The sequence below is a fragment of the Rhinatrema bivittatum genome, chromosome 10 (assembly GCF_901001135.1).
Source record: "Rhinatrema bivittatum chromosome 10, aRhiBiv1.1, whole genome shotgun sequence".
NCBI classification, from domain to species: Eukaryota; Metazoa; Chordata; class Amphibia; order Gymnophiona; family Rhinatrematidae; genus Rhinatrema; species Rhinatrema bivittatum.
The window spans coordinates 56,359,350-56,386,172 of NC_042624.1; the positions used below are offsets into that span (position 1 = coordinate 56,359,350).

The 26,823-nt window shown below is 41.4% G+C and overlaps 1 long non-coding RNA gene across 1 annotated transcript in view; it reads left to right on the top strand.

The window, feature by feature from the left end:
- The window catches only part of LOC115100384, a 202,144-nt gene that overhangs the window by 101,786 nt on the left and 73,535 nt on the right, over positions 1-26,823 (top strand). Inside the window, exon 2 of the long non-coding RNA XR_003859047.1 lies at positions 13,867-14,087. This is a non-coding gene — a long non-coding RNA (uncharacterized LOC115100384). The remainder of the gene's footprint in view (positions 1-13,866; positions 14,088-26,823) is intronic.

Here is a 26,823-nt window from a genome sequence, read left to right on the forward strand (position 1 = left end):
CACAAAATTGTTCAGAGTAGTTAAATCACAAGCAGATTGTGATAAATTGCAGGAAGACCTTGTGAGACTGGAAAATTGGGCATCCAAATGACAGATGAAATTTAATGTGGATAAGTGCAAGGTGATGCATATAGGGAATAATAACCCATGCTATAATTACATAATGTTGGGTTCCATATTAGGTGCTACAACCCAAGAAAGAGATCTAGGTGTCATAGTGGATAACACATTGAAATCGTCGGTACAGTGTGCTGCGGCAGTCAAAAAAGCAAACAGAATGTTGGGAATTATTAGAAAGGGAATGGTGAATAAAACAGAAAATGTCATAATGCCTCTGTATCGCTCCATGGTGAGACCGCACCTTGAATACTGTGTACAATTCTGGTCGCCGCATCTCAAAAAAGATATAATTGCGATGGAGAAGGTACAGAGAAGGGCTACCAAAATGATAAGGGGAATGGAACAGCTCCCCTATGAGGAAAGACTAAAGAGGTTAGGACTTTTCAGCTTGGAGATGAGACGACTGAGGGGGGATATGATAGAGGTGTTTAAAATCATGAGAGGTCTAGAACGGGTAGATGTGAATCGGTTATTTACTCTTTCAGATAGTAGAAAGACTAGGGGGCACTCCATGAAGTTAGCATGGGGCACATTTAAAACTAATCGGAGAAAGTTCTTTTTTACTCAGCGCACAATTAAACTCTGGAATTTGTTGCCAGAGAATGTGGTTAGTGCAGTTAGTATAGCTGTGTTTAAAAAAGGATTGGATAAGTTCTTGGAGGAGAAGTCCATTACCTGCTATTAAGTTCACTTAGAGAATAGCCACTGCCATTAGCAATGGTAACATGGAATAGACTTAGTGTTTGGGTAATTGCCAGGTTCTTATAGCCTGGATTGGCCACTGTTGGAAACAGGATGCTGGGCTTGATGGACCCTTGGTCTGACCCAGTATGGCATTTTCTTATGTTCTTATGTTCTTATGCTACCTTCTTCCCTTACAGGAGCATCTAATAGCAGTTCGCTAACAGATTACTAACTCCGTCCTCCTGGCGGTGTAAGCAGTACAGATCATGACCGATTGCTACTCCTCCTCCTTTCAAGAGGAAAGCAGAACAGATTGCTAACTCCGCCCTCCTGGTGGGGCGAGTGATAACAGATTTCTATCTCCTCCCCCCTGGAGGAGGAGAGCGTAACAGATTGCTAACTCCTTAGCAAGATCCGTAACAGTGGCCCCACATAGTTACCTCTCTCACCAAATCCTCCATTCCACTAAGAATTAAATCTAAAATAGCTCCCTCTCTCATTGGTTCCTGAACCAATTGCTCCATGAGGTAGTCATTTATTCTATCAAGGAACTTTATATCTCTAGCATGTCCTGATGTTACATTTACCCAGTCAATATTGGGGTAATTGAAATTGGTTAGCATCCCTGATTTCTCTTAGCATTTCATCATTTGTCTGATAATTTTGGCCAGGTGGACAGTAATATATGCCTATCACTATACTCTTACCCAATACACATGGGATTTCTACCCATATAGATTCTACTGAGCATTTAGTCTCTTTATCCTTTTGGATTTTATACTCTCCTAGAAGTAAAATGCCAAACCAAGTTGATCCTCCCTATCTTTGCGATATAATTTGTACCCATGCTTGTCCTTGAATATGCCTAAGCATAATCAGTCAACAGCCAAAATGTCCTCTGAATTCCAAAAACCTTGCAAAAGAGAAGAGGTAATTGAACTTTTACCAGAGGCCCTAAAAATCTAAACACTACTGATACAGGGACCGCAATAGAATCTTGGGATTTAATAACTAAGAATATAGTGAACAAAATCTGCCCTATTATTAAAAAGGAGATCAAACCATATTATAAGTATAAAGCGCCATGGTATACTTCTGTTTTAAAGAATCTTAACAGGGCCCTTAGAAGCATGGAGAAAAAATGGCGAAGGAATCCTACCCCTACAACACTTGGGACCTATAGGGCCTTACTCAGCAAATATAGATGTAATATCACAAAATCAAAGTGGGATTTCTACTCTAGAAAGATCCATGATTATCAATTCAATCCAAAGATATTATTTTCTTATGTGTCAGATTGAATTAAAACGAACCAACATTCTATCACTCAGGATAATTCAGAATAAAAATGCAATGATTTTGCATAATACTTTAGATAAGGTTTTGAAGTTAATAAATAACATTCCCTTGGCAACTATACAAAAGATTACCTTACCTACTATTCCTGAACTAACATGGTCTATTTTCAAGAATGTATCATCTTCAGAAATAGAGATATTAATTAAAAAATGAACCCGGCAGCCCATCCTCATGACGCAATTCCTATCAAAGTGCTAAAATTAGTATCCGATATCATTGCTAAACCAATGGCTGACATTATAAATGTCTCCTTAAATCAAAGAAATTTCTCTGATAACCTGAAATCTGCTGTGATTAGACCAATTCTTTAGAAACCAAATGTGAGCGTGTCTAATCTTAGTAACTTTAGACCTGTTTCAAATCTCTCCTTTGTGGCAAAACTAATAGAGAAAGTTGTAAATAAGCAACTTACAGAATATCTGGAGAATAATATCTTATATCCCGCACAATTTGGCTTCCACACATTCTTCAGCACAGAGACCCTGCTTGTTTCCCTCACAGATACAGTCCTTAGAGGACTGGACTGTGGACAATCATATCTTTTAGTGATGCTCAACATTTCTGCAGCGTTTGACACAATTAATCATGAGACTCTGATAAATAGGCCCATTGAAATTGGTATCTCAAATACAACACTTCAGTGGTTTGAATCATACATGAAAAATAGATCGTACAAAATAAAGATTGTAGTATTTGAATCTGAACAAATTGGCTCTTAATACTGGTGTACTGCAAGGGTCTTTGTCTAAATATTAGACTTCAATAAGACGCTTGTCAGCACGTAGTTCACACAAGGATATGACACAGAATTTAATTAGAACAAATATAAATTTAATATTTCATATCCTTGGAAGCACAGATGCCAAACCTTCAAGACAGGCAGAACATTACTGTGTCTTCCAGTCTCTTGTGAAAGCTGCATTATATAGTTTCAAATCATACCTATAAAATGCTTGTGAGAGGATCATTTACGCAATATGACAGTCATAAACTGACCTTCTCTAGCCTGAGAAACCTCCTCCCACCTTAAAAGTTCCTTTGTCTTAGCATTGCTTTGATGTATTCTGTTTTCTTCTGATCTTCTGTGTTTTGTAAATAGATAGGTCTGTGTTTTGTTGCTGGTTCCAGGCCTTTAATTAGTCTTGACCTCCGGGAATCTCCAGTTCACCTGCTTCTTTCAGTCGAGAGAGGAATCTGTGAGAACCAAGCTTGTAATATTGCTCAGCTATCTGCCATCGATAACCTCATGGCCTTTAATTATAGGCTTTGAAGAACCTACAGGTCTCCCAGATATCTTCCAAATTCTTGAGTCTGAGGTCAGTCAAAGGTTCACTGTATCCCAGCAGTTTCAGTTTAAAGCAGACAGCTAAGGACTCTGGGACAAGCTGAATGAACCAAAGTCCTGAACCAAGATCTTCATTATATCATCTTCCCTGTCTGCAACACTCTTTAACATATATGTTGCTCTTGTGCAAATTATTTTCTGGACTAGAATTAATTTATTACATATATGCAGACGATATCCAAATACTGCTTCCTATCACAGTCTCTCTCAAGAATTCTTTAAAATTATGGGAAATATATATTGCTTCTATACATATGAGTTTATCTCTAAACCAAGCAAAAACAGAAATACTCCTAATATATGCAGTAAAATGAATGATAGGAGAATACTGGATATAAAAAACTTGCAGCCTAAGTATGTTATAGTCAATGAAGTAAAAGACTTAGGAGTGATCATAGATAGTGAACTTAATTTAAAACAATTTATTAATATGTTGATCAAAGATGGATTTTTTAAACTTCAAGTCTTGAAGAAACTAAAACCTTTTTTACACACCAATGATTTTAGAACCGTTCTACAAGTGCTGATTTTCTCAAAAACAGATTATTGTAATTCTCTGTTAGGCCTTCCAGTATCTACTATTAGGCCTCTACAACTCCTCCAAAATGCAGCTGCACAAATATTAACGAATTGTAGAAAATATGATCATATAACACCAATCCTGAAAGAATTACATTGGCTCCCAATTACATACAGAATTCAATTTAAAGTTATATCATTAATCCACAAAACGCTATTTAATGACAAAATTGAATGGTTCAATGCAGCTCTTCACTTCCATACACTACAATGGAATTTGCATTCAGCAAACATAGGTTTACTAACAATACCATCTCCCAGACTGGTGCATTTAAATAGGATGAGAGAGAGAGAGCTTTATCTCTAGCAGGACCCAAATCATGGAATTCATTACCACTGGAATTAAGGCTAGAGGCAAATTTGCGGACATTTAAAAAGAAACTGAAAACTTGGCTATTCCAACAAGCATTCGTGTGACAAATCTGATTCCTCGATCAATTGATAAATATGGAAATATAGTAGTCTTAAGCTAATGATTTTATGTTATTTCATTGTTGACTTATTATATTATTTTATGATTGTTAGGTTAATTTGATTTTTTTTTTCAATTAATTCTATGTTGTTAATGTATATTTTATTAACATTGATGTATTTTATAAATTTTAATGTTTATTATGTTGTAAACCGGTATGATGTTAATATGAATATCAGTATATAAAAATAAATAAATAATAAATATAGCACTGTCCCATTGCTTATCCTCCTGCCACCTGTTATCTGAGATACCAATTATCTCATCATTCACTGCTATACACTTTAACATTCCCATCGTACTTCTTAGACTTCTGGCATTGGCATACAGACAAGTGTGTTTTTTGTTTGTATTAACAAACTGCTATTGAATTGATAGTGATAATTTGGAATTCTTTAGCTCAGGTGATTCATTACTTATAGGCACATGGACTAGGTTTGCTTTTATTGGAACGTCTCTGTTGGGATGTCCTAACTCTCCTGTTTCATTAGTATCCTTCAAAGATAATTTCCTATGAACTATGGACATCATCCATGACACATGCTTATTCGCTTTACATTCAACCATGCCCACCTAGGGTTCATCTTTTCCTTCCCTTGGTTGATTGCAGTCTCTTTTCCTTTGCTCTGCTAGGCAGCATTCTCATTCCAGATCTTCCAACCATAGTCACTCCTCATCTGTATGATTTGTAGTCTTACAATAGGAGCATTCCCAGAAGGCTTCTTTCTCTTTACCTTCTTTGCTTTTCTTATGGATTTCCCAAAAATTTCCTTATCATAGGGGCAACAGTCTACTCCATGTCCATTTCCCACACAAAGGGAACAAAAGTAAAAAGGATCTGGACCATCACCATCCAGGTGAAGAGGTACCTCCCAGACCCCTTTCTTTTCTCTTTTTCAAAATTGTTCCTTCTTTACAGGTCTCTCTTGTTAACATGTTCTACAGCTTCTCATTTAGGCTGGAATACCAGGCCAACATGTATGGCCTCATCTCATGAATACCAACAGTCTTTGGCAAAATGGCCTTACTTGCCACACGTGAAACAAATTGAGGAGCTTACTGGCTGTTCTCTGAATATCAAGGTAGGATCTTGCTGGATCCCACTATTCTCCTTGTCAGGATCATGTACTTGGATGGGGTATCCCTATGTTCTCAGTTATACCCCAGGATATCCTGTTATGAGCTAGGCATAATAGAAGCCATCAGTCAACTCTATCACCGATTCCAGGGTAAGCTTGTGTCACGATCAGGTCCCTCCGCTCAGCATGCTGTGGGGCTTTGCTGGGCTTCAGGCCTCTGGCTTCGCTCCTATGACACGTCTTGTCCCCTTGCACAGCTCAGGCATAGCGCTGCTATGGACTCCTCACAGCCTCTAGTCAGAGTGCCAGGCCCAGTCCTGGCACTCCCAAGCAGTACACAGAAAAAGGATCTTAATCAATAAGGAGTTTAATGTGGTGCTGTAGCTCAGCGGCTGCAGCCTTATATTAATGCGGGGTTGTCCTTACAAGCCCCAGGGTACACAGCATTTAAAACACAATTCCCTTCCCGCCTGTCTCATACATCCATACAGCAATACAGGATTTACCATCCCCCAACCTCCTGGTTATTCCACCTCCATAGAGGAACAGCTGGAGCTTTCCTCTCCCCAGCTTACCTCCATCTCCTCCCCCAGAGACTCTGAGGAGCCGGGCTTTTGTGGCCAGGTCCACCACGGGGGCACGCCCTCTTCCTCAGCCTCCATAGATTCTGCTGAGTCATAGGGATCAGTCCCAATTTCCTCCACCTGTTCCTGCTCAGGCTCCAGCCAGGGGTCAGGTGTTGGTTCGGGGAACCTGGGAAGTGTAGTCTTTGCTACCTTCCTCAGCGCCCTCCGGTGGCTAAGTTTGGTACCACTAGCTTCTGCTCGGCTGTGTCTCAGCTGTTTCTGCCCCGGGCCAGGTCGTACTGCATCACACTTGTTAGGTTGGCTTACCTATTGTTGCATGGATGGATATAAGTTCTCTATGACTTGTTCAAGCAAAACTAAGTTGGTTACTTCTAAGCCTGACTTCACATTAGGCTGTAGCCATTTCCACTCAAGTTCAATGGATACAATGGAAAAGATTCTTGGAGCTTTCTCCAAAGCAGAGGGTCCCTATCCAGAGCTGTAGTCCATATGTCTCCTGGTTATAACCAGTCCTTTCGAGTATTGAAATCTGGATAACTAGCCCACCCATCTGGGTTTGAAGACTGTACAGTGCTTGTCTGGGGTCAGTCAACAGGTTTCCCAGATATATGGCCCAGTCAGCCTCTTGCCACCTAGCAAGTTGAGCAGTTCACTCAATGTTCACCAAAAAAGCTTCTGGATCTTCTCCCAATCTTAATGTTGGTATTATGAAAGTTGCCATTGTATGCCATTTGGCAATACCTTGAAAATCTTCTGTAAATGACTATGTTGCTTGGCTGCACCTTCCTGAAGGGCAATCAAGGTTGCTTGTAGGGTGCTCAAAAAATGGGTCACATCAGGATGAGATAAGGAATCATCATTCACCAGACCACTGAAATAGGCAAAAGCCGCAACCTCTACCTTCAAAGAATTAAGAGCCAATCCTTTATTCAACCCATCCTAAAAAGTCCAGACTAGTAGGATCTTAATTGAATGAGGCGTTGCACTGCTCACACCATAGAAACATAGAAATGACGGCAGAAGAAGGCCAAACGGCCCATCCAGTCTGCCCAGCAAGCCTTCGCCCTCTTTTTTTTTTTTCCTCTCTCATACTTATCTGTTACTCTTGGCCCTTAGTAACCTTTTGGTTCTGTATCCCTTCCACTCCCGCCATAATGCAGAGAGCAGTGTTGGAACTGCATCTAAGAGAATATCTAGCTTAATTAGTTAGGGATAGTAACCACCGCAATAAGCAAGCTACACCCATGCTTGTTTACCCAGTCTATGTAATTCGGTCCTTGTTGGTTGTTGTCTGTATATAGATCCACTTTTTTTCATTCCCCCCTGCCATTGAAGCAGAGAGCTATGCTGGATATGCGTGAAGTATCAGTCTTCCTCCCTTGCCGTTGAAGCAGAGAGCTAACTTGCATTGAAAGTGAAGTATCAGACTTTCTCCCCTACTATTGAAGCAGAGAGCTATTCTGGATATGCATGAAGTATCAGACTTTCTCCCTTGCCGTTGAAGAAGAGAGCTATGCTGGATAGGCATTGAAAGTGAAGTATCAGGCTTATTTGGTTAGGAGTAGTAACCAGTGTAACCAGCAAGCTACTCCCCGCATTTTTTGTGAATGGAAATCCTTTTTTTTTTCCATATTACCTCTTGCCATTGAAGCTTAGAGCAATGTTGGAGTCGCATTAACTGTGTGTATGTTTATTGAATAAGGGTATTATCTCCAGGTAATAGCCATCATTGGTATTATCTCCAGGTAGTAGCCGTCATTCCTGCAAGCCACCCACTCTTCAAATTCTCTCCAAACCCGCACATAGGCTAAGGAAGTGGAGAACTATTGAGCACAGAATAAGGTGGCAATCACCACAGAAGAATATCCATGGTTCAACAGGATATCCCTCTCAAGGACCAAACTGTAAAAGAGAACAGAGTCGGATCTTCATGAAAAACCAGTCCCTCCTGCAACAGATCCATGTGCAGCGTAAGACAAAGGGGGGGTCTCCACCAGGAGTCTTTGCAGAGCTGCATACCATGGACACCTGGGCCAGTCAGGTGCCACCAGAAGTACAGCCCCCTGTGGCCTTCAATCATGCAAATTAACCTGCCCAACAAGGGCCACGGAGGAAAGGTATAAAACAACCTGTCTTCCAGCCAGACCTGAATGAGAACATCTATGCCCAGGGACCACGGATCTCTCCTGCAACTGAACAATCGAGGAACCTCTGCATTGTGAGAAGTCACCAGCAAGTAGGGATGTAAATCGTTTTTTGACGATTTAAAATATCGTCCGATATATTTTAAATCGTCAAAAAATCGTTAGGGCCATGATACAATACCAATTCCCCCGATTTATCGTTAAAAAATCGTAAATCGGGGGAAGGGGGAGGGCAGGAAAACCGGCACACTAAAACCCCCTAAAACCCACCCCCGACCCTTTAAATTAAATCCCCCACCCTCCCGAACCCCCCCCCCCAATGCTTTAAATTACCTGGGGATCCGGCGGTGGTCCAGAACAGCGGCGGTCCGGAACGGCCCCCTCAATAGAATTGTGTTGTCTTCAGCCGGCGCCATTTTTCAAAATGGCCGTCGCAAAATGGCGGCGGCCATAGACAAAAACGATTCGACGGAGGAGGTCGTTCCGGACCCCCGCTGGACTTTTGGCAAGTCTTGTGGGGGTCAGGAGGCCCCCCCAAGCTGGCCAAAAGTTTCCTGGGAGTCCAGCGGGGTTCCGGGAGCGATTTCTTGCCGCGAATCGTTTTCGTACGGAAAATGGCGCCGGCAAGAGATCGAGTGCAGGAGGTCGTTCAGCGGTGGTCCGGAACCCCCGCTGAACGACCTCCTGCAGTCGATCTCCTGCCGGCGCCATTTTCCGTACGAAAACGATTCGCGGCAAGAAATCGCTCCCGGAACCCCGCTGGACTCCCAGGAAACTTTTGGCCAGCTTGGGGGGGGCCTCCTCACCCCCACAAGACTTGCCAAAAGTCCAGCGGGGGTCCGGAACGACCTCCTCCGTCGAATCGTTTTTGTCTATGGCCGCCGCCATTTTGCGGCGGCCATTTTGAAAAATGGCGCCGGCTGAAGACAACACGATTCTATTGAGGGGACCGTTCTGGACTGCCGCCGTTCTGGACCACCGCCGGATCCCCAGGTAATTTAAAGCATTGGGGGGGGGGGTTCGGGAGGGTGGGGGATTTAATTTAAAGGGTCGGGGGTGGGTTTTAGGGGGGTTTAGTGTGCCGGCTCACGATTTTAACGATTTTTCACGATAGTTTACACACCCAAACGGCAACAATACGATTCCCTCCCCCTCCCAGCCGAAATCGATCGTTAAGACGATCGAGGACACGATTCACATCTCTACCAGCAAGTCTAGGAACAGTGGATCACTGGGGCCTTCCATCAGCTGAAATGCCTCGGCTGACAACACCCATTCTCCTGGGTCCAGATTCTCCCTGCTGAATAAGTCTGCTTTTACATTGTCTTTTCCTGCAATTTGAGAGGCCAAGATCATCTGAACATGTCCTTCTGCCCATTCCATAAGTTGCTCTATTTCCTGTGACACTTGCTGGCTCTTGGTTCCTCCCCAGCGATTGATGTAGGCCACCGTCGACATGTTGTCCGACATCACGCAGGCCACTTGACCCTGTAGCCTGTGGCTGAACTGCAAGCATGCCAACTGGACCACCCGGGCTTCCAGGTGATTGATGTTCCAGAGGAAATCTTCGGCATTCCAACGTCCTAGGACCATCAGCTCCTGATAGCGAGCTCCCCAACTCTGGAGATTCGCATCTGTTATGAGTACCAACCAAGTCGGGGAGGACAAGGAGACTCCCTTTCTCAGAGGAGCCTCCTGTTACCATCTTCAAGTGAAGATTGCCATCGGCAAGTGGAGAGGGTTCTAACGAGACAGCAGTGAGTGCTGAAGAGGTTGCATATGCGCCCTGCATCACTTCCAGGGTTGCCACTATCAAACCGGGCACCTGTAGGTAGGACTACACTGTTGGGCATATAGTGTTCACCAACTGACACACCTGAGACATCAATTTCTGAATCCAAACTTCCAGGAGGAATACGTTGCCCTACCCCTTGTCTAACCGAACCCCCAGATACTCCAATGACTAAGATGGCTGAAGACTGCTCTTGGTCAGGTTCAACACACAACTGAGCTCCCACAACAAGGAGTCACCTTGTGTGTTACCAGGCAGCTCTCTTCCTGAGACTTTGCTCGAACCAGCCAGTCATCCAAGTATGGGTGCAACAGGATCCCTTCTCTTCTTAACGCCACAGCTACTACCACCATAACCTTGGAAAACGTTCTTGGGGCAGTGGCTAGACCAAAAGGCAGCAACAAAAACTAATAATGGATCCCCACACTGCAAAACGCAGAAAACGTTGGTGTTTCAAATGGATGGGAAATGAAGGTAGGCTTTGGACGGATTCAGGGAGGTCAGAAATTCCCCCGAATGCATGCCCATTTTCACAGAGCACAAGGTTTCCATGCGAAAATGAGTCAATTTCAAATGACGGTTGAAACTTTTGAGATCTAGGATGGGACAAAAGGAATCCTCCTTCTTGGGCACAACAAAATAAATGGAATATCACCCCATACTTTCTTGAGACATGGGCACAGGAGCCACAGCCTTCAGCCTGAAGAACCTTAGAAGCGTAGACTCCACTGCCTGCGTCTTCTGCGGGGAGTGGCAAGGAGACACTATGAGCCTGTCCTGAGGAATACTGCAAAATTCCAGCACATATCCTTCTCGTATCACCTCCAGGACCCACTGATCCGATGTGATCTCGATCCACTTCCGATAAAAGAGAAAGAGGCATCCCCCTATCTCTTGTTCACAAAAGTGGGTCGGCAAACCTTCATTGGGAAGCTTGGGAAATTCCACCACCTGAGCCCACTCCTCTCTTGGGCTCTCTGGGACGAAAGGACTGAGACCTATCCAAAGGCTGAGTCCTCTGAAAGGTTGACCCTCTGTAGGGATGAAACCACTTGGAACCCCGGAGATGACCGCTCATATTAAAGGGGTGCTGCAATTGTTTTTTTATCCTCTGGCAACCAAGGAACTAGCGATTTGACCCACTTACTGGCCAGTTTCTCTAACTCACTCCTGAACAAGAGTGAGCCTTTAGAAGGCATTTTCATAAGATTAGCTTTGGATGCTGCATCAGCTGAACAATTTCTCAACCATAGTTGATGCCTGGCCGCTGCCACCGAAGCCACTCCCATGGCCGAGGTATGAACCAAATTGCAGCCTGCATCCACTAAAAAGGCAACAGTGAGTTCCATAACCACTCTGGAATTCACTCCAGAATCATCAACTTTCTGAGAGAGAAGCAGACAAGATCATGCCACAATTTTTAAGCCTCAAAGTCCCACAGAAAGGACTTTGAATATTGTCTTCATTATGACCCACAACAAAAAACAGATAAGAGTTAAGAATTAGTAGGGATGTGCTTTCATTTGTCTATATCATTTCATGTCATTTTATAAATGAAATAACAGAAAAATACATTTGTTTTCATAATTAGTGGGCACTAACTCAAATAGTGCAGACTAATTCCCAATAATATGCACTACTTCTAGTTAGTGCACACAATTTTAATTTAGTAAGCATTAAAAATGATATAAAATATGACATATAATCATATAAAATAAAAATAAAAAAACAAACAAAAATAAACTAAAAATTAAACAAAATTAAAATACATTAAATTATTACAATGCACACTTCTAGATCATTCATTGAACTATACCTATAGAAGTTTGTATAGATGTCACACAGAAAATATTATATGCACTAAATTTTATTTAAACTACACTGTTTTTGAGAAACAAGTTTGTCATAGTTTGAACAAGGAAAGAATTGATAACATGCATGGATTATCTACCACTTTACAAATTTGATCCTTTTGAAAATATCTTCCACTAACATGGTTATCTGGGACTCCTTGTAATACCCCTTTCAACAAACTATCCTTCACAAAGGACAATCCATTTGTAATCAAACATAGAAACATAAACATGATGGAAGAAAAAGACCATAGAGCCTATCTAGTCTGCCCCTCCAAACTACTGATCCTCTTCAATCCCTTCTACTTCCACAGAAACACCCTTTACTTGTTCCACGCTTTCTTGAATTCAGATACTATCATTGCCTCCACCATATCCATTGGGAGGCTTTTCAATACATCCATCACCCTTTCCATAAACAAACACTTCCTTAGATTACTTCTCAGTCTACCCCCTTTCACCCTCATCCCATGACCCATCTCTTCTGAGTGAATTATAGTTCCCAGCTTCCTTCTTACTTCCACTTTTGCAGAGGGGAACCATATCTGTCTTTTTCTTGTCCTCCAGAACTAACTCCTGACACTAAAAAAGCATTGAAAAGGTAAGCCAGCGGAGCTGCCAGAACTTCTCTATGTTCCCTTAAAATCTTTGAATGTATCCCATTCAGCTCCATTGTTTTGTCTACTGTAGGTTTAGTTAGCTCCTCCAGAACACACCTTTCTGAAAATTGATTATGTCCATTTTCTGTGGTCCTACTCTTGGCCACTGAACACCGAACAGAAATTAAGCACTTCCGCTTTTGACTTGTCAGCCTCTACACATTCCTTCCCATTTTTGTACTTCCTCTTATCATTAACATACAGTATCTAAAAATGGTCTTGTCCCATCATTTTACCACTAAACATGGCTAGATATTCAGTTGTAGAATAGAAAGAAAAGGTCACATTCTATTCATGGTTTTAAAATGTGGAGAATACCCTCATACCAGGGCTAGTGCACATTTCCGCCCACCGGCGTCTTTTACTTTTATGTACTACCGCCAATTTGGCTGCCCAATTAAATTGCAATCATGGGGTAACCACCTTTTTGTTTAAACCATGATACACTGCCGCATTTCTTAGCAGTTTAATTCATTTCTCATTTTGTTTTCATTTCCCATTTTTGTCTTTACAAAAAAAAATTTTTAAAAAAAGATTTTAAATATTTTCTTCTTTTTATATATTTTTTATAATAACTTATTTGCTTTTTCAACCACAATTTTGGTCCCAGAAACTCTTTTACTCTCTATCATTTCTCATTTTCAAATTGGAAAGTGCTAAGAAAAATTTTTTATCTCGCACTTATCTTATTCATTTTCATGAGAGTCAGAGTTCCAGTGTTCCGCCTGCTAGTAAGAGCCGAAGTATAAAGTGCTCCACAAAAAGTGCTCCACAAAAAGTTACAGTACACTCACATTGTTGCCAGTTTTTTCTAATATTAGATATTCAGTTGCCATCACTTAGCCGGATAAGCTAAGGTGAATATCGATCTCTCAATAACTCATGAGGTTGCATTACTGTACTATCTATATTCAGATTGCACTGTTCTGCTTATACTTACACATCTTGGCAGTACTTAGAAATGGACTGTAGTACATAACCTCTAGAGTTATCCTGGCCATGTTACTTAACATTGTTACCCAACCACTGTGAGCTACTATATCAAATATTGTATATCTTATCATGCAACCAAGTCAATAATTACTGTGCTGTATTGTAACAATGCTAACTGTAACATGCTTTGAACTCCCTGGCTAGAAAAGCATGTCATAAATAAATGATGATAATAATTCTGTTTTATTTTTTTGTTTTAGAATTATAATTTACTAAGAAGAATAATCTTGCAAGAAATGAGGAATGCAATTAATATTATGCAAAAGAAAAAGAAAAATCACAATATTCCCATTTGCCCACAATCAATAAGGAGAGATCAGAAAAATAGAAAGAACACAGTAGAAAAAACAATTACTGTAAAAGAAAAGGCCTAACATACAAAGTCTATATCTTAATGCCTTTGAAGGACAGCAGAGCATTGGTGAGTTTCTTTTCATCCAAGAAAAATGTAACTGATCCGGGGAAAAGATTATAATTCTTAATGAAAATTCTTATAGCCTGCAAAGGAACTGGGGCATTTATAGAAAAGACAATGCTTTGAGCATTGAGTGATAAATGTTTTTCAGATTATTCACATTGGAAATCATGTATACTATAAGTTGTTAGAATGCATGTAGTCAAGCAGTGCCTGAATGTACCACCATCCAGTGCGCAGTCAAATACCAATAAGCAGACTGGGCCAGCGTGCTTATCATGAGACAGTATCCCTGTTTCAAACAGTCTTATGGTAAAATAGCTTGCACCATTGATTTAATTCTAGGTAGAATGATATGAAACTGGGTTTCCTTTGTCATAGATGACTGCTTCTTTCTAATTTACAATATATTCTGCAAGAGAGCAAGTAAGCTATGGAAGATTTTTCTCCATTTATGAGTTGTCATATTTCAATATTGAGTAAAATAGTCTAGCCAGGTGTCAGTCATGTTTTATTGTAATTCTCAAATTTTCTTTTAAAAAAAGCCCTGATCTAGTCATGAGAATTTCAATTTCCATCAGTATCTATGAAATAAACTGTAAATGTCCAAACTTAACCTGTTATCATCAAAAGAAATTCAACTGTTTGATTGTAGTAAGCATGCACTGGAGTTATTGAAACAATAAAAAGCAGTATTTGATCTTTTTTCACAAAAGAGAGTTCCCAGTGATAATACAGTATACTGCATTATTACTGTAACTCTTTAAATTTGCAAATTATTTCACTTTTCTCCAGGATTTTCAAAGCTTTTTCTTCTTTAATGTAAGGATCCCTTGACTATTCAGATATTAACATAGATTTGTTCTCAATTATGTTCTAATGTATAGTGAAACTCCAAGACTGATTGTAGGCATTCAGGAACATTCTGCAAAACTTCAAGGCTACTAACAATGCTGTGATTTAATTGTTCATAATGATGCTGCACAAATTGAATTCATTTGGCAGCTATATAGCTAAATGAACATTTATATGGCTTTATTATGCAGTCAATTTCCATTTGCATTTTATTAAGAGACTGATCTCTAGCATACTTAAATATATATGTTGCACCAGCAGCACTCAAGTGCTATATGGCTATTCTCTAATAATCATAGATCCAGATAGTGTTGGCAGAGTTATGATCCCGGTCTGATATGGACACTGGCTATCATGGGCACTGTGTTTCTTCTGGGCAAGGTACCCCAGATGTTTTCTGCTGCCTTCTGCAATGGCTAGTCTTCCATCCAGCTACCAGCCAGGCTTCTAAGATCTAATGGGATTGGCCTCACTCAGGGTGGCAGTACAATGAAGAGTTAGAATTCAGATATCAAAACACAGCATGAGAGAATTATTTTAGGAAGTATTTTCACATATGTCTTGTTTGTTCTTTTGGTAACTGTTAGGATGGGAGCCACCCAAAATTATCTGGTAACTACTAGAACGTGAATGATTGAAGCAAAGTGACCAGAAGGCACATATTATACATGTTTATGACACATTTGATTTACTTCAAAGAAAAACAGGAAACTGAAACACTGGTTTATTGCTGAAGTATAACTCTTTGCACAAACAGGAAAGGCTGTAGTCAGTCTATTTGGCCTATCTCCCATATTAATTTTGTAGGTTATGGTTCCACCATGTGTGTGAGAAAAGCAGGTGTCAAAGGATTAGAATTTTTTTAAAATAAAAACACTCCTCTTTTTTTTTTTTTTTTTATGTCTTTGATCGTCAGTAATGTTTCTTTTTAAACTTACCTGAGCCCTATCATTGGAAAGGATTAGGTTGCTTTAAAGAAAAATGATCACTGTGAATCCATGTTTTGCTGGGTTCCTGACAGACAGCTGTGTACATAATGCCATGGCGAGCTTTTGAAAGTCACCCTGAATAATAATAAAATCCAGTTTGCTTTGATCCTTCCCCAAGGGCTGTTGTACTACTACTAACTGTTCCTCCGGCAGCCTTTTCTTGGGATGGGAGGTTCAAGGCAGATCAGATTGAATTAGTATTCAGAATGTTTTTCTAAAGCTCACCTGATGGCAAGGTGTACTTCTAACTTTTACCATCAACCCATCAAAGAGGATGAGTGTTGACCACACATGGGGCCTCTGCTAGTGGCTGCGTCAGGAAGAATAGTTCTCAGGCCCTGAAAGGGCAGGAGGCAAACCAGCAGGTTGAGAAGGTAATGCTATGGCTCTAATGTTGTATACCAAATGGCTTTAATCAATTAAACACAAATGTTATTTTCTTGCCTGTAATGGGGATTCTTAGGGGGGCCCTCTAACTTGGGCAAAGAACAAATATTTCTGCGAGCTAATAAGCAAATATAATGCTTACCATTTTTTAAATGTATTTATTTATTTTATCTGGTGCTTTTTTTATACCGGCATTCATGACAGTGTCATATCATGTCGGTTTACAGAAAACTGGGGTACAATAACCTTAAAACATTAACATAGTAAAGAAGCAAAAAGTTACAATAAAACAGTAGTGAAGAACTGGAGGAAGAAGAAGACAGCACATAGGTAACTCAAATATAAGGACAGTTATATGAAGTGTGCTGAGAGTTCTAAAAAATGATCATTTTGCTTTGAATTTTAGGTTGGATATTTTTTTTAACATCAAAGGGATAACACTCGTGGCAGTAGACTGGCTCAGGCATCTAATTTAATTTACATTTTCTATTTATTTTCTGCCTTTTGTAACTGATCAGCCACTTCAAAGCGGTTTACATTCAGATACCATAGATAATTAGGTATTTCCCTGTCCCCAGAGAGCTTACAATCTAAGGGATCTATTTACTGTGCTGCTATATTTTCCCCATAGGGGAACATATTCCTGGATTAAAAAACCTGTGGTACCAAGTACTATAAGTTAATGAATCCCATGGCATTTTCCCCCATAGTAAAATATCATAGGGAAAAATACCACAGATTAGTCGAGCCCAAGAAACAATGCATGATGGTGTTTCCACAGTCTGGGGCTGCCATTGTTTAAAGGGGCCAATGCAGCTCCTGTTGCTCCTGAATAGATGAAAAAGTTGGTAGGGGGTCTATTGAGATACCCTCTCCCACTCCAACCACCAAATGTGACAGAGGCAAAGAAACTGGCGCCATTTTGATTATGATGTTGGCGCTGAAGCATTCCAGTCTCCAGTACTAGACCACTGGATCTAATTATGTGTGCCAAGGGGACTGGGTGTGGGGGCCCCTAGAGAGTGTGGGGGATGGAAAGTGGGGAGATTGTAATTGCTTTAACAAAGGGAGGGGTTTTATCATGGGGGTACGGGCCTAACCTAGAGGCATTTTCTTTAAATTTTTGTACCTTTGGTTGCCTCGAATGGTGGCCAGCGGAGCTGGAAGAGGGAGTCTTAATAGATCACCACTGATTTTATATCCCATGGGGGGAGCACAAGGGTCACATTGGCCCCTTTAAAGCCTCAGCCTTGGAACATCAGGAGATGTGTTAATGTCCCAATGATCCTGGGAAAGTTAGCTAGACTTCTTGAAGTCTAGCTAACTTTCAATTATATAATGCAGCTTGTGAATTTTAAGGCGAGCTATGCCTCCTGGCCAAGGCCCCAGTGTCAGGCCTGGGTCCGGGACTAGGCCCTGGCGTTGGGACCTGGCCTCTGGGTTGGGGTGCGGCAATGAGCCTGGGTATGGTCCTAGGCCCTGGAAACAGGACATGGCCTCCATGTTGGGTTGCGGCATCGGGACCCGGCTTCCGGGTAGGGTCTTAGTGTTGGTTCTGGGTCTGGGTCTGGGCTGAGGCCCTGGTGTCAGGACCCAGCCTCCAGGTTCTGTTGCGGCATCAGGACTGGTTCCGGGATGAGGTCCCGGTATCAGGACTCTGCCTCCTGGCCGGTTCGGGGCATTGAACCTGTGTCCAGGCCTCAGCCTAGGCTGAGGCCCTGGCATTGGGACCCGGCCTCCGGGATGGTTTGAGGCATCGAGCCTGGATCTGGGCCAAGGCCTTGGCATCAGCACCTAGCCTCCAGGTCAGGCTGAAGCCTCATCTTTGAATAGGCCGATGTTGCAGCAACCTACTGTGCCTTTGACATATGCAAGTCTGAGGCTTCGGCCTAGTCTTAGGCCAAATCCGGTAGATCCTCACCAGACTGGGTAAGTGGCATTTTTTCAGGTGAGTGAGAGACCCAGTGAGGCCTTGTTTTCATTTTATCGCCCTTTTTTTTTTATTGATTTGTTTTTTTCTCATGAATGAAAACAAATCAAACAATCCATAAACTGAAATTCGTGGAAAAAAAACCTCCCAAAAACAAACCAAAAACGAAAACAAATTTTTTTCTCCTGCTCATGCCTAACCAGTATTGGATAATTCCTGAAGATCTGGTTGAGAAGGTGGCAAGTTTTCATCATGTCGAATCAAATGTTAAATATACTGGATGTGGAATGGGGTAACCAATACCACTCGCTGCCTCTGATACCACATCCTCATCCAATAGGAAGGGTGTCTACAAGGGGAAGGTGGCTATGCCTAATTTTAGGGGTGGCTGTTGCACCCAAAAGCCCCCCTCTAGCATTGTCCCTTTCCTCATACCACCCAGATGCACACACTCCCTAACTACAAAAAAGGACCAATCAGACAGATGAAGACAAGCACTCCAGGAGACAAAGGAAGAGAAACAGTAAAGTAACAGAGACACAGTAAATAGCATATGCTCTCTAAGCCCAAACCTATCCTTCATGACTGTGTCTAGTAAATCTCCAAACCTCTTTACAGCCATAACAGTAAAGGCTTTTCTTGGGAGTGGTGTTTTATTGTAATAATTTGCAGATCTTGCATGATCAAAATACAGCATACCATTTATTTTTACAGCACTATAAAGAGTTATTGTGCAAATAATTTAAGGGCCATCAAAAAGATGTGGCAAAGGAGGCACTTACACACATGCAATCAGTTCCCCCACTGACCTCTCCCTGTCCCAGGAACATCCCTTTTCTCAGCAGCAGAAAGTGTGTTCACTGTGTAACAGCACACATACCTTTACCTGCACAGAGGCTAGGAAATGTTCAGAAGCTCGTTTTACCTCCATAAACACATGCGTAAAGTAAATAGCAGATTGCCATCTTTGCATATTCAATTAAGCTTGCTAAAAGACAAGTTTTAGTGCAAATATATTTCTTGGAGTATGGCACATGGAGTGACCAGCACACAAAAATAACAAATTCTATGTAGATATTTTTGAACATCATTAGATGGACCTGGGTAACTTACCTAAAGTATCCCATTGCTTTATCATTTTTTTGAAGCAGATCCTACCGGTGCATACAGGCTATATGCAATCAAGATGTATTATTGCATTGGTAATGACAGTGGTGGAATTTATAATATGCATATTGGTATGATTGTATACTTTTTGATCATAATGCAGTTTACCAAGTTTGGGAAATTTTACAGAAGCACTGCACCAGTTATAGCACATCAATATCATACTTGGGTTAGTGTACGGATGATGCACAGTGTGCATATTGAAAACTCCCTGTATTGCTTGCAGGCCTGCAGACAAATTTTGAAAGGGAAACTCCTAGCGGAGTTTTCCTTCAAAGATTTGGAAGCCAGTCAGCACAACAGGTACTTCTATACCTGTGGACTTTGCACCAACCGTGCAGCAAAGTTGGTATTGCAAAGCACGAGAGGGTATTTCAAAACTAAATCTTCAGCCATTGCTTGCCAGCCCCCCAGGCCTGTGACACCGTCGCACAGTTAAAAGGACCCAGGCTATGAAATAGTATGGGACCTTTACCTGAAGATGAGAGGGCATGTTTTACTCTGGTAACTGCCTAATTATCCTAGTAAAATTGTTTGAAACTTGTCTTTCCTGTACCTGGAGAAGGACTGTGTGCACTAGTGCACGTCAAACAAGAACAACTGAAATTCTTTTCTTTGCTCTGAGACACTAGTGGCATACCCACAGTTGTTATGAATGGATGGTTTTACTTATCCATTAACTGTCAGCCCTCTGCACGCCCACAATTAAAAACAACATAATAGCACTGAACTGCAGCCTTAACCACAGTCCCTAACAGCCACCACCTTAATCCATGCTAAATATAACCTTTCTGCATTTTATCTGTACTCTGCAAAGAAAACCTTCTGACAGCAAGAAATAGATGTCTTTTAATCTCTCTATCTTAAAAATATGTTTTGAAGCAGATAAAAATGTCTTTTCTTTCTCAAATAAGAATGTTTTATCAATTGTACATGAAGCAACTGATTCACAAAGGCAAACCCTACCATGGACAAACTATACTAGTCTAACAAAAATTATACAAGGGTAAGATTCAAAGCAGTGCAGGAAGCTGAACATGATAACTAAGAAAGAAAGGGAAATTTAGGGAAAGAAAATATATAGCACAAAACAAAAAAATGCCATCAGTTTAATAAAACATATCCTTTTTAGCACTTTTCAACTCACGTAAAAATACTTAGGCCAGGGCCCCTGGTCTGCAATTCCGCAGTCATAGCAATGGACACAAAATCCAGTCCTTGCCATGGAATTGCCATGTCCCCTGTGGAATTGTGGCATCCAGGAACCAAGCCCAGGATGTGCGGCACTGTTCTCTTTCCTCCTTCTGAGATCCATGGATTCTACACTCTCCACCATTCCCAGATGCACAGTCTGCAGAAAATTTGGGATTGTGATTTAGGGGCTGGTTTAATCCATCTGTCTGTCTATCCAGAGGCACAATAACTTCTGCAAAAATTTACCAATCAGTTTAGGAAGAAAGTTGGAATGTGCATCTGGCACCAGTCCTATTGAACATAACCTAGATCCACAGCTGCCCTAGGTAACAGTGCTAGGTCCAGTCTCTCTCCTTCTACCCCCTGGAGCAGCCCAAAAGGCCCGTCTGGGCACTTCTCAGCTTGTGATGTGAAAATATCACAGGTGCGATAAATTTAACTCATGTTGTGGTATCTCAAAATTACCCTAACCATGCCCCTTTTACATGCTTAAAATTGGGTTTTACAGGTGGAAATGCATTTTACCCGAGTAAGTGGGCTTTTGAAAATTGCTACACAGTGTCAATAGGTTGTACATGTGTAAGTGAATTTTATGCACATAATGGGCTTTTGAAAATTGCTATGACAGTATGTTACATTTATACACATAACTCCTTTGAAAATTATCACTATAGTGTGCACTAATCTACAAATTTAAAAAATGAAAAAAATGAAAAAAACCTAACGAAACAAAATGAAAAAACAAAAAGGGCACGAAAAGCTAAATTAAAAAAAAAAAGTTTTATTGATGCATACCTCTAATCCAGATAAATAGCTTTATTTGCGCCATATCTGGATAAGTCGTAATTTATAAAGCTACTTTGCGCTGAACTGCAGTAAACACGTTTTTTTTCTTTCTATTTTTAAAATGTATGCATGTAGATTTTATATGCAAAATTTAAGTAGCACTTACCCCAGGTAAGTTGCTTTTACACGTCTAAGGGGGTCATTTATCAAAATGCGCTATGGCGTTTTCGCATGTGTTAAGGGCTTATCGCATGCGAAAAGCCTCATTAACGCATGTGATAGGCCCTTACCGCATGCGAAAACGTCTTTAACGCATGCAATAGCACCATATCGTATGGTGCAATGCAAATTTGGAAAAGAGGAGGAGTTAGGGGTGGGGTGTGGGCTGGGTATGCCAGTGTGTGAAATACTATTGCACAGACTTAATGCTGATTTTAACTACACCTCTTTGAATAGTGTTAAGCCATGTGATAGCTTGTGCTACTGGGTGGTAAGGGTTTATTACATTTTGCAATGTCTCCTGGAAGGTCTGTTTGAATAGATTTAAAGCTCTGGGGGGGAAGGGAGAGAAAGAAAGAGAGCCTAGCCATGGTGTCCTCTCCCTAGATAGGTATTTGTATTAGGGATGTGAATCGTGTCCTCGATCGTCTTAACGATCGATTTCGGCTGGGAGGGGGAGGGAATCGTATTGTTGCCGTTTGGGGGGGTAAAATATCGTGAAAAATCGTGAAAAATCGTGAAAAATCTAAAAATCTAAAAATCGCAAAACCGGCACATTAAAACCCCCTAAAACCCACCCCCGACCCTTTAAATTAAATCCCCCACCCTCCCGAACCCCCCCCAAATGAGTTAAATAACCTGCGGGTCCAGCGGCGGTCCGGAACGGCAGCGGTCCGGAACGGGCTCCTGCTCCTGAATCTTGTTGTCTTCAGCCGGCGCCATTTTCCAAAATGGTGCCGAAAAATGGCGGCGGCCATAGACGAACACGATTGGACGGCAGGAGGTCCTTCCGGACCCCCGCTGGACTTTTGGCAAGTCTTGTGGGGGTCAGGAGGCCCCCCACAAGCTGGCCAAAAGTTCCTGGAGGTCCAGCGGGGGTCAGGGAGCGATTTCCCGCCGCGAATCGTTTTCGTACGGAAAATGGCGCCGGCAAGAGATCGACTGCAGGAGGTCGTTCAGCGAGGGTTCCGGCGCCTCGCTGAACGACCTCCTGCAGTCGATCTCCTGCCGGCGCCATTTTCCATACGGAAAATGGCGCCGGCCATACGCGTATGGCCGGCGCCATTTTCCGTACGAAAACGATTCGCGGCGGGAAATCGCTCCCTGACCCCCGCTGGACCTCCAGGAACTTTTGGCCAGCTTGTGGGGGGCCTCCTGACCCCCACGAGACTTGCCAAAAGTCCAGCGGGGGTCCGGAAGGACCTCCTGCCGTCCAATCGTGTTCGTCTATGGCCGCCGCCATTTTTCGGCGCCATTTTGGAAAATGGCGCCGGCTGAAGACAACAAGATTCAGGAGCAGGAGCCCGTTCCGGACCGCTGCCGTTCCGGACCGCCGCTGGACCCGCAGGTTATTTAACTCATTTGGGGGGGGGTTCGGGAGGGTGGGGGATTTAATTTAAAGGGTCGGGGGTGGGTTTTAGGGGGTTTTAGTGTGCCGGCTCACGATTCTAACGATTTATAACGATAAATCGTTAGAATCTCTATTGTATTGTGTTCCATAACGGTTTAAGACAATATTAAAATTATCGGACGATAATTTTAATCGTCCTAAAACGATTCACATCCCTAATTTGTATCCCTATAGTAGGCCCACCTAGTAACTCGAGGTGAGGGTTAGGTATTGGTGTAGGGGTCAGGGGCCACTTTGACATTCAATGTGAGACATACGAACAGAACAGTGGTCTCTTGTGAAGATCTGAGGACCGACGGAGAGAGGAAACTCACTCCAAGATGAGATTTGGGCAATTTCTCTCCACCTAGCTTGATGTTACCCAGGTAGAGAGTCCAACAAGCTAGGTTGAGAGAACATTACAGGTAGGTGTTCTCTCTCTCTCTCTCTCTCAACACCCCTTATTCATGTATGTTTGAGATTTATAAATTAGCATGTGTATACACTCATTTTTATGTGCATAACTTTTTCAAAATTCACCTTCAAGTTTATGATCAGGAAGTTCTGTTCACACACATAAACAACTGGCTTAGCTAGTACAGCATTGGCTTTAGTTTTACACTTTAGATGATTTGAAGTTTTTATTATTTTTTGAGTTTCTTTGAAATGGGGCGATGCTATCTGATGAGTGGTAATACAACGGGAACAGAGGTTCATTTTGCAGTGGCACACTTTGCACCCTGGTCACCTTAATGCAGAGATTGAGAGGCATTCCATTTAATAATTCTTGGCTTTTTGATTGATATAGGCAATGGCATTATTATGTGAGATATTTCTAGCTGTTTTTCAGAGAGCTTTTTGACATTTGCAGCATCTCCTGTATATTTCCATTCAGCAATTTTAGTTTTGTCTTCTGTGGTGATTGGTTCAGGCAATATCACATGAGATGTCATTTGGAGCATTTAAGAGTGGTTCTACACATTCACAGCATCTAACTTATATTTTATTTAACCTGCCAGAGCTTTTGAATAATTTATACCCCTCAATATATTTGTACCCCTTCCAGTCTATAGTGAGTAGAGGAGGGTGATTTTTTTTTTTTTTGCATTTCTTTAAGTTTAGGGATTTTTTTATGTATTTATTAGTGTCATCTTTGTTATTTGAACATGTAATGTTATCGATTGTCCAAAACCTTTAAGCTATCTGAAGTGACCAGTTAAAATTGCATGCTAATGAAAGCAGTATTATTTTATATTTATAGATATATAGTGCTGGCATACAATAATTTTGTTTATAATACCCTTACTTTTCTGTAAATTGATAATATAAGACCTATATGCTTTGGGAATGTGGTCTTATGGATAACTGATAAGTGCAGCTTTCTTACTTTATTCTGTACAATATTCCCCTGAGGAAATTATTTACCTGGCTATATGCTTTGGGAATGTGGTAGGATGGTTAATAATGTTGCTTTCTTAATATATTTAATAAAACATTCCCCTGAGGAAGTCACTTAGTTGGTGAAACAGGGGACCCTTGTAGGTATATTGATAATGCTTGTTTAATGGGTCTTAATGTTTTTGGAATATATTTAGAGGTACAATCAACTTGTTAACTAGGAAGCATATTATTCTTGGTTGATAAATGGATCTTATTGAATGTTGGATATAATTAAGTGGCTATTTAGTGGAAATTTTGCATTTGTTGATTGATGGGCTTTAGTTTATGTAGACACGCTTTATATACACTGCAAAGGGTATATTGATTTTGATGAGATGATTTAAAAAATGGTTTTGTTGCGGTATCTTTCTTAAAAAGGTTTGGGGACCGGGAATCTCCCCAGCAGCTATTTAACCCATCTATGAAGATTCTGTGGTTCTAAAAGAAGAAATGCTCACTCATTTATGCCTTGCCTAAACTTCTTTAAAAATGGTGGCATCAGCCTTCTTGACTATAATCCAAAGTGACAGCATTTTGGCACTGCTCAGGAGGGCCAGTACTGCCATTTCTAGAGAGATTCAAATAGGGCGAGAGCTAGTAGGTATCACTCCTGCACTTTAGGACCACCGGACCCTCATGGATGGGTAAATGGGAGCTGGGAAGGTTCCCAGCCCATGGACCCAACAGATTTGGAAGGTTGGGGGGGATCAAAAGGGTCCAACTAGGCCCCATCTGGTCCTGAGCCTTGAGCTATTTTGCCGCAGGAAGGAGGAGGGTCAGAAGGCCTGCTAAGGCTCAAGCTGGGCTGGGCTTGGGCCTCAAGGCTTCTTTTGGGGTAGGATGAGTATCTTAACCTCCAGGAGGCCTGTTTCAGTTTGTTGTTTGTTTGTTTTTTTTTTGGGGGGGGGGGGTGTCTTTGATATTTTTTTGGTTCCGCAAATAAATCAAACTGAAAAAAATCTTAAAGGTGAATTTTAAAAGCCAGCATTGCACCAAAACCGGGAGACACATGAATATGTCGGGCCTGTGCACGCCGAGCAGATTTTAAAAGCCACCCATATATGTGCATATCTCCTGCTTCGCGCACAAATGAAAAAGTCCAAAAAAGTGGTGGGAAGGGGCATGGGTATGGTCTGGATGGGGCATGGGCAGGTCATGGGCATTCTGGGACTTTAAATTGAAATCTGTGTATAAATACTTAAGCACAGAAACGTGCACAGGGGTCCCCTGCTGCCTAACTTTACTACTGCTATGGATGGCATATAAGTAATAAAATAATCTAGGCTACTGAGCTGGGTTTTAAGGATTGAGGCTAACAGGGGGAAAAGGAAGCTAATAAACTAGGGGAGGTTTGGAAATCCTATCCCTTAACTGAGCGAACTGGGAATGAGCTGGGAAAACTACTTATGGCATCAGCACATCACTTATAAAATTCCCCCACTTATGTGGTAGAGGTGGCATTTGCATACGTTCATATAAAATTGAGCACACGTGTGCACATGTCCAGTCTATTTTATAACATGCCTGCATATAAGCGTGTGTGTTATAAAACGGCCACGTCCCTGGGCACAAGCTGGCAAATGCGCACTCATGTGCGCCCGCATGGCTGTTTCAAAGTTACCGTCATAGGGAGAATCACTTTAAAACATATGAATGCCCACCCATATATGCAACTATATGGATGCGTGTGCATGCATATCTATTTTATATCATGCACGCAAATGCGCACACACTATGTCAAATGTGCAAAAATCTACCCAACAAAGATATGCAGCATGTATTTAAAAAATAACCAGATAAGTTTTGACTTTATATGGCTAAGTGGCAGCAAAAGACAGAAAAGTCTCAAGAAAATACTACTTATCCAGCTAAGTAGAACTGTTTAAGATTTATCGGGCTAAGTAAGATAGCCGGATATTTAAAAGAAAAGTGCTACTTAGCTGGAAAAGTACGATAGCTGAATTTAAATAGCATTTAAAGACTTATCTAGCTATTTTACTTCTCTGGATAAGTAGAGCACATCTACTAAATACATATTTGTGCTCCTAGTTTTAATCATTTACACAAGGAAATTTAACCCATGTATTTTCCTTAGCATCTGTCTGCTCTTATGCATGTAAATTATCAAATTTATAAAATGTGCACATGAAGGAATTACCAGTTTTACCTCTTAGTCCACCAGTTAGCCCAGGTCATCAAGACCCCCCTGGTTCTTCAGCCTAAACTTTCCCCAGTTTACCCAGACCCCTCGCCCAGTCAGTATTTGGCTATAAAAAATTCTATTCTGACTTACACCAAATAAGTAGCAGGTGTAAATATACGTAGGTCACAGCTATACACTCATCACTTTTGCAGGTTATAAAATAGCAACTTATGGAGTAGATT